This window comes from Diabrotica virgifera, chromosome 2 (genome assembly GCF_917563875.1).
Source record: "Diabrotica virgifera virgifera chromosome 2, PGI_DIABVI_V3a".
In the NCBI taxonomy this organism is placed as follows: Eukaryota; Metazoa; Arthropoda; class Insecta; order Coleoptera; family Chrysomelidae; genus Diabrotica; species Diabrotica virgifera.
The window spans coordinates 269,371,831-269,380,888 of record NC_065444.1 but is presented as its reverse complement, the minus strand read 5'-3'; the positions used below and the strand labels follow the sequence as shown (position 1 = coordinate 269,380,888).

At 32.8% G+C, this 9,058-nt stretch overlaps 1 protein-coding gene across 1 annotated transcript in view; it reads right to left on the bottom strand.

The window, feature by feature from the left end:
• Window positions 1-4,483: 4,483 nt before the first annotated feature.
• LOC114327247 (toll-like receptor 6) overlaps window positions 4,484-9,058 on the bottom strand; it is a 39,798-nt gene continuing 35,223 nt past the window's right edge. Inside the window, exon 2 of the mRNA XM_028275788.2 lies at window positions 4,484-4,629. The gene's annotated coding sequence lies outside the window, so the exon portion shown is untranslated. The remainder of the gene's footprint in view (window positions 4,630-9,058) is intronic.

Genomic DNA, 9,058 nt, shown 5'->3' with positions numbered 1-9,058 from the left:
CCAAACTTTTGTGTACGTTCCAATTATATTATTATTTTGGTACCAATAGTTAGACACAATGTTTTTAAAACTTTTTTGCCTCTTAGTCTTTTTTCGATAAACCAGTTTTTATTCGAGATGCGGATTCTTTTTTATTATGCTTACATACAAATTGTATGGGAGTTTCGTTCCTTTAAACCCCCCAAATGTTTGTGTACGTTCCAATTAAACTTTTATTGCCGTACCATTAGTTAAACACAGTGTTTTTAAAACTTTTTTGCCTCTTAGTATATTTTCATATTATAAAAATGTAAATTATAGATTTTTCATATTATTACCAGGTCTCTATTATAATCGTACTTAACCATTATACAAATAAGTGGTGGATTCGACAAATATTCAAAATATCTCGATAAAAACTGGCTTTTCGAGAAAGTACTAGGAGGCAAAAAAGTTTTAGAAACACTGTGTTTAACTAATAATACTTTAAGAATAATTTAATACTAACATACACAAAAGTTTAGGGGGGTTTAAGGGAACAAAACCCCCATACATTTTTTATGGGGTGCACAAATTTCACTATAATTTTTTGTTAAGATGTTGCTGCCATAAGAATGCCACACGTCTATTTTCAATAAAAAATCTCTAATAGTTTTCGAAATATTGAAAAAAATTGATTTTCATTTTGTAACTTCAAAGGGCTATAACTCTTTTTATGTGCATATTTGTACTAAGGTAAGTTAGGTTTAATCAACATATTTTTGACTCCAGAATCTGTGGTATAATTTATGACCAATCTTTTCGGGATACCCTGTATAAGAAGAAGTGCAAGAATTTTAAGATGAAAAGAAAAACTAACGAAGAAGTAAGAACAAGAATGAACGCTGGGAAAACGGTAGTAGATAGAATAGAAAGAATATCATTAAAATGGTTTGGACACCTATTAAGACTGCCTGAGGAACGTTGGCCTAAACAAATATTTCAGTGGAGACCACCAGGAAAAAGAAGAAGAAAGCAGGGTAGACCGCGAAGGTCGTGGAATGAGAGCGTCATAAGATCGATGTATGAACGCAATTTACAAGAAGACGATGCCTTGGACAGAGAGGTTTTGCAAAGGATGACGGGAATGCTGCAAGATGCTGTTAACAATTGAATAATTATTGTAACATAATTGTACCCGTAAAATAAAATGAGAAAGGTAGGTACTTTGTGCAAGAGAACTGAAATTAGACTTGAGAGTTAGGCTGGCAAGGTGTTATATTTTCTCGACTCTGCTTTACGGGATAGATGCATGGACACTTAACGCATCGACTACTAAAAAGTTGGAAGCATTTGAACTGTGGGTGTATAGAAGAATCCTGAAAGTATCATTGACCGAGCATATAACAAACAACGAAGTCTTGATAAGAGTCAACAAAAGACTGGAAATATTGGAAACCATCAAGACACGAAAGCTGCAGTACCTGGGGCATGTTATGCTTAATGAGAGATACAACATACTTCAGTTGATTATACAGGGGAAAATCCAGGGCAAGAGAAGTGTAGGAAGGAGACGAATCTCGTGGTTGCGTAACTTGAGGGAATGGTACATCAACCGAACTATTCAGAGCAGCAGCATCTAAGATCAGAATAGCCATGATGATTGCCAACCTCCGTCGCGGAGATGGCACGTGAAGAAGAAGAATTGTAGTCTCTTTTAAAAGTGGATCTGGGTCTAGTATCGTAAATAAATATATGTTTTTCGTTTATAACCAAATTTAAATGAATAGCAACAACTTCTAAATGTTATCCTGTGATAACATATTTTTTTTGTATATAAGCTTGTATATTGCTTGTATATATGAGGCCGTGTAAAGACCAGTTTCTTTCTGAAAAGGCGGAATATGGAGGTCCATTTAAAATTCGGGAGGCAATTATAACGGGATTAGTACCATATAACGGGATTAGTACCTACTACATATTTGCACTATCCCATAAAGAATTTCGATTAAAAAATTCAGTTTTTGTTCTAAATTGGGCTAGATTTGCCACCACCTTCCCTACATCTAGGTTTGGGCCCAGTATTTTCAGCTCCGAATAAATAGCTATCGGGAAGTTTATCCGGAAGATTACATGCAAATCTGTTAAATAAACTTCCCGATAACTAGTACCGGGCCTTAGTGAACAAGCCATTTCAAAAATGAAGTCTATGGCTTCCAGTAGTTGGTCTTCATTCAATTATTCTTCTTAACCCTTAAGTACTAACATCTTAAATCAATGGCGTAAACACTAACTAACCGCCTGACAGACGGGTTTAACATTGTAGTGGTATTTTTTGTTTTTGTTAAACATTTTAATGCAAAAAATTATCTCGATGACTTACTGAAAGTATTGATTATCTAAAAAACACAGTAATTAATCTCGTTTTTCTGTATTTATTAAAATAAAAGAAATTATAACAAGAATGGAAGGATTGTTTGTGTAATTTTTTACTCATGACAAAAAGTGTGATAAAAATTAAACAAATTAAAGAATCTTAATAAAAATTTATAATCGAGTTAAACAAATAGTAAGAAAAATGAAAATAATAAGGTTTTTAAAAAATGTTAAAACAAAAAAAAAAACTGACAGGTACTACACTTAGTACAGTGTAGCAATGGTAGTCAGTGACAACATTTTCACCACATATTGATTCCACTTCGCTTATGTCGTCTTCTACCTCATAAAACCCTTTCAAAAGAGGTTCCTCAGGGTATTTATTCCCTTATTTGATGTTTTTTGACGAACTGGGGCACATTATATGTAATGACGAACTGGGCACAAATACTAACACCCGTCTATTAGACGGAAATCACACTTTGAGCCTAAATATCTTTCGAATAAAAACCTGCAGCAACTTGCCGAATTCAGTACTACTAAAGAACAACCCAACTTGAAAAGTCATAAACGGGTGACCTTCAAAATTTTCTAGGAATAGAAATATCCCACTTTCGATAAGCGATGCCGTCTGAGAGACGGGGTGTTAGTACTTAAGGGTTAAAGACAAAAGGCACTTCTGATAATATAGATCTATCGAATTCTACTAAATTTATCTATTTTGATACGGGATGCAGAATTTGTTTAGTATATTGTAACAAATGTCAATTTTTCCGAATTTTTCCATTTTTTCCTGTTTTTTTTTTCGGAAAAAAACAGGTTTTTTCCTGTACCCAATTTTTCCGGAAATTTTAAATCTCTAGTCAGCACTGACCCTTGTGTTAAGTTCCTTCAGAGAGCTGATAGCAGTGCCTACAATTATTTAAATCATCCGCTGTTGTCTATCCACTAAAGACCGCTAAAGACTTTTTCTTGGAAAGCTTGACTCGATGTAGAAAGGGTGACCTGTAGTAAGGTGCTAATGAATAGGGTCGCGGTGAATTCGTAACTATTTTAATCCCACATCGTAATTACAGGCTAACTGGCAACTCTGGCCCTCAGAAATTTTTCGATAACCCATCAACTACCGGTGAATGTGTAACTTTCATTCTCTAAGTCAGCGGTTCTCAACCTTTTTGAGTGATGTACCACCTACAGCTATTTTTATTATTTTGGTACCACCTATATTTTTAAATTGTATTATCAATACTTACTAAGTACTACTATTTTAATTTTTTCTGTGTTTTGTGTACCACCGCCAATAATGATATGTACCACCAGTGGTACATGTACCACAGATTGAGAACCTCTGCTCTAAGTAGTATATAAGTTTTAATACCGGTATTCCAGGTATGTATACCTGGTGGTATAAAAGGTATTCATCATTTACTTATTTATTGCCAATTTAAATTAAAAATAGCCGATTTTAAGAATTTTCGTCTATAAGTTGAAACATTTTACCAAAAAAACTGAAAAAAGAACCGATTAGTTTATTGAAATATCTTTAAAATGAGTTGAAGTAAAAAGTAATTGGAGCTTTCTTTATTAATAGACATTAATGAAAGGTAAAAATTTAATAAATTGTTAATAACTTTTGCAAAAATGATTATGCAATTATTAATTTTGAGCCAAAAGAGGTATTTTTAATGAACAATATCCGACAAAAATCGCAAATGATTTAATCAATGGTTTCGAATTCACCTGTAGACAGTTTCGAGTTGGCAGGATCCGGTAGAAAAGATACGAATTGGCCGGTGTACATTTTGATTTGAAAATGTTTGTCATTAAAAGTTGGGAGTTGGCGCGTGTCCAATGAATGATCACCTGGCCAACACAACTTCTTTCTTCAATGGAGCTACAACTCTTCGTGAGTATTTGTCGCGTTTACTATTGCCTTCCATGTTTGTCGGTCCTGTGCCACTAATTTCCATTGTCGAACTCCCATTTTATCTAGATCTTCTTTGACTGCATCTTTCTTCTAATACTGTTACAGATTAACGCTTTCTTGTAGTTTGTAGGTTTTCGACAGTCCATATCCATCTTTAAGTAAATGCTTACCATCTAAATAATCTTTTTAGAGATTAGTCAAAGGGAAAATAACGACAACTGCTTTATGTAGAAAAATTACTATGTATTAAATCATAAATTATAAATTATGTAAAAATTATATAACAGAAAGTAGTATGTACAAACACAGCCATTAGTAAAAGTCTTGCAGGAGCATCTCCGGATGGATGTCACTCGTCCACGACATACCTTAAAGAAAAAGAAAAAACCAAAATAAATAAAATGTAAAATCTACAATCGAAATTAAAAATATGATAAAATAAATAAAAAATAAACAAAATGTTTCTATTGTTATACAGTGCATTCGTAAAGTGTGGAAACGGTCTATTATCTCATGACTTAATTATTTTCAGAGGTAAAGCTCTGACACGTCGTTTTTTATTTTTAAATTATGATTTTTTGACGTATAGTGCATAATAGTGACGTCATCGAATTGGGCGTCATCGATGATTTTTTTTAAATGGGAATAGGGGTCTTGTGGTAGCTTATTTGAAAGGTGATTCAATGCTCTATTTAGTTATATAAACATTAACATCAATATTTATACAGGGTGGCCAAAAAATAAATTTTGAATTAAAATAATTGACGCACAAAGAAGAATATAGGTATGTAATTTATTTAACTCAAAATATATTTTACTGATGCCACATAATATAAAAAAAATGTTTATTTCATAAATAAACATTGCTTTTCACTTAAATTAAATGTTCAAAGTCCCAAGAGGCAGGTGTGTGGCTGTTTGACATTTAATTTAAGCGAAAAGCAATGTTTATTTATGAAATAAACATTTTTTTATATTATGTGGCAACAGTAAAATGTATTTTGAGTTAAATAAATTACATACATTCTTCTTTTTGCGTCAATTATTTTTTGGCCACCCTGTATAAATAATGATGTTAATGTTTATATTACTGAATAGAGAATTGAATCACCTTTCAAATGAGCTACCACACGACCCCTATTCCCATTTAAAAAAATCATCGATGACGCCATCACGCCCAAATCGATGATGTCACTATTATGTACTATACGTCAAAAAATCATAATTTAAAACTAAAAATCGACCTGTCAGAGCGTTACCTCTGAAAATAATTAAGTTGTGAGATAATAGACCGTTTCCACACTTTAGGAATGCACTGTAATGTTTATCAATAATGAGAGTACAATAATTCCATAGAATTTTGTGCCAAATACGAGTTTTCCAAATATCATAGTTAGCATAGATAGTCCTGTCGCCAGGGGGGGTACAACGGCCTCCTGTATTCAGATGGACTTACCCAAGATTTTTTTATGTATTTTGACCTGTAGAACACGAATTTTTTGGGTAACAGTTGATCCGGATGTCGATAAGATTGTTATAAACCAAGAAGTTGAGGAATCACATAACAGCGATTTCTTGCAAAAGAAAACATTTTTTTGTATTTTTTGGGCCTTTCTAACCAAAAAATGTTTTTACAAATTTTTTCGTAGGATGCATAGTTTTCGAGATAAACGCGGTTGAACTTTCAAAAAATCGAAAAATTGCAATTTTTGAACCCGAATAACTTTTGATTAAAAAATAAAATAGCAATTCTGCTTACCACATTTGAAAGTTCAAGTCAAATTATATCGGTTTTAATTATTTGTATTGCTAAAAATTTATTATCTCATTGTTAAAACAAAGCTATAAACACCTAGTGCTTGAGTGATGTTTTCAATGATTTCTCATTTAAAATCGAATGAGTAGGTAGAGGAGGTAAAAGTGCAAGCGGCGCTATTTCTACGTAGCATGCATTAAAACGCATGTATTAGGCACGGGAAACACTATGTGTTTATAGCTTTTTTTAACAATAAAAAAATAAATTTTTAGCAATGCAAATATTCAAAACAGATAAAATTTTACTTAAACTTTTAAAGGCGGTAAGCAGAATTGCTATTTTATTTTTTAATCAAAAGTTATTCGGGTTCAAAAATTGCAATTTTTCGATTTTTTGAAAGTTCAACCGCGTTTATCTCGAAAACTATGCATCCTAAGAAAAAATTTGTAGAAACATTTTTTGGTTAGAATGGCCCAAAAAAATACAAAAAAATGTTTTGTTTTGCGAGAAATCGCTGTTATGTGATTCCTCAACTTCTTGGTTTATAACAATCTTATCGACATCCGGATCAACTGTTACCCAAAAAATTCGTGTTCTACAGGTCAAAATACATAAAAAAAACTCGGGTAAGTCCATCTGAATACAGGAGGCCGTTGTACCCCCCTTGGCGACAGGACTAAGAGGGACGATTATGAAAGAGGGATTTTTTGAAAAGAAATTTCGGAGTACAGTCAAAACCTCAAAAAAAGTATAATATTTGGATGAGCCTTGCAATTTCAGGCAAATTTATTGTTTGCGACATGAAAGTGAAGACGAGTTTTTGCCGAGAACGTTGTGAACGTTTGAATCGAGCACTATATGGTTATAGTGATAGCCAAGAGTTCGGTGGTTACAGAGAGATGAGACGAAAATAATTCATTAAAAATAAAAATTAAAGTCTCACTACTCGCTCTGTCGTAGTCAGTTCGAATAAACTGCTCGTCAAAAGTTAGGGATATAGAAAATTATGCTGATTTTCATAGTTGATTTTTCCGCGAACAGGCGGATACCGTTATTTTTTTTATTTTAGATTTTTCTGTAGTATTTACACAATTGTGAAAAGGTTTACTCACACTTATTTTCTGTACTTATACCGGGTGGAAGAAAAGAAATGTTTTTCTTATGTTAAGTTTGAGACACCCTGTAGGGAGGACGCGGTACAAATGTGAGTATACATCACAATCGTATTGTAGTCTTATGTTTTGTGAACATGTCGTTGTTTGAATGTCCCTGATATCTTTAGAAACAAAAAAAATAGACGTTTTTGTAATTTATCATGTGTTTTAACCGAAACAAAAGTTTGAGACACCTTGTAGGGAGAAAAAGGCACAAAGGTGAGTATACCTCGATATTATGTTGTAGTCTCGTAGTTTGTGAATATTTTATTTTTTTAATTTCTCTAATATCTTTATTAACAAAGAAATTAGACGGTATTACTCTTTAATATGTGTTTCTATGTTTCACATGTATGATGTGATGCATGTCGTCAGTTAAAACCAATGAACTGTCAACACCGATGGAATGGGCAAGAAGTGAATTTAATGACGCCAGGATGAGATAGCGCTAGTCAGGGAAGGAGGGAAGATAATGGGCCATCTTTCGTAAACAAAAAATTTATAGTGGTAGTCAGCGTTGCCAGCTTGAGGTATTTTTCCATAATTTTGGAGTAATTTGAAAGCGTCTATAGAGGAATTTTTCTAAGCAGAAATGGTTGGGGAGGGACAATTATGAGATATTTTAAGGGGTCATGGTAAATTAAATTTGCGTATATACGTAGAACTGTATAATTATACTCTCATATAATCGAAGACGATAGGACCTATGAATTATTTCCAGGGCCTTCTGTTGCAAGAAGTATAATTTTGGTTTACTGTTCTCTACATTTTTGACTACTAATTTATTAAAATGCGGCAAAAATTTAAATTTAAGGAGTTTGAGCTTTAATTTGAGGGAATTTCAGTTTCTAAGTGGGGATTTATAAAATCACATCTGGCAACTCTGGTCATTATGATAATATCCAACCAATGAAGAAGTCAAATTTTCCCTGACAAGCTCTGTCTCTCTCTAAGACCTCTCACTTGTATGTTGGCCGCAATCACGCTTCACTGTTTGAATGGGATGGGGCCATTCCATCCGTGTTGACAGTTCATTGGTTAAAACACATATTGAAGAGTAATACCGTCTAGTTTCTTTATTATTAAAGATATTAGAGAAATTAAAGAAATAAAATATTCACAAAATACGAGACTATGACCTAATATCGAGGTATACTCTCATTTGTACCTTTTTCTCCCTACAAGGTGTCTCAAACTTTTGTTTCGGTTAAAACACATGTTAAATTACAAAACCGTCTATTTTTTTTTGTTTCTAAAGATATCAGGGACATTCAAAAAACAAAATGTTCACAAAACATAAGACTATAATACAATTTCGATGTATACTCACATTATTACCTTTTTCTCCCTACCGGGCGTCTCAAACTTAACACAAGAAAAACATTTCTTTTTTTCCACCCGGTATAAGTACAAAAAAAAGTTTGAGTAAACCTTTGCATAACTGTGTAAATACCAATGAAAAATCTAAATTAATAAAAAAAGAAATAGCGGAATCCGTTAATCTCTTCACGAAAAAATCTACTATGAAAATTCAGCAGAATTTTCTATATCCCTAACTTTTGACGAGCAGTTTATAATGACAGTCTTCAACGTTTTGGAAAGTTTGGAAACTTTGGAATTAGATTATTGTAAACATATGATTCCAAATTCTTCTTCGTTAACTAACTGCTGAATTGTTTCTAAACGAAAAAAGAATCTACCGCAATTCCATTGTATTGTTCTGAATGCGATTTTTACTTAAAAAATTTTAGGATAAATATATCGTTGACGAATTGGCTGAGAGCCACAACACTTTTTTGAGATTGCCTTAAAATAACATTCAAGTTAGATCCCATCGAACTAATATCGGCCGATATAAAAAAAATTGGTAGTAGACAAAAACACGAC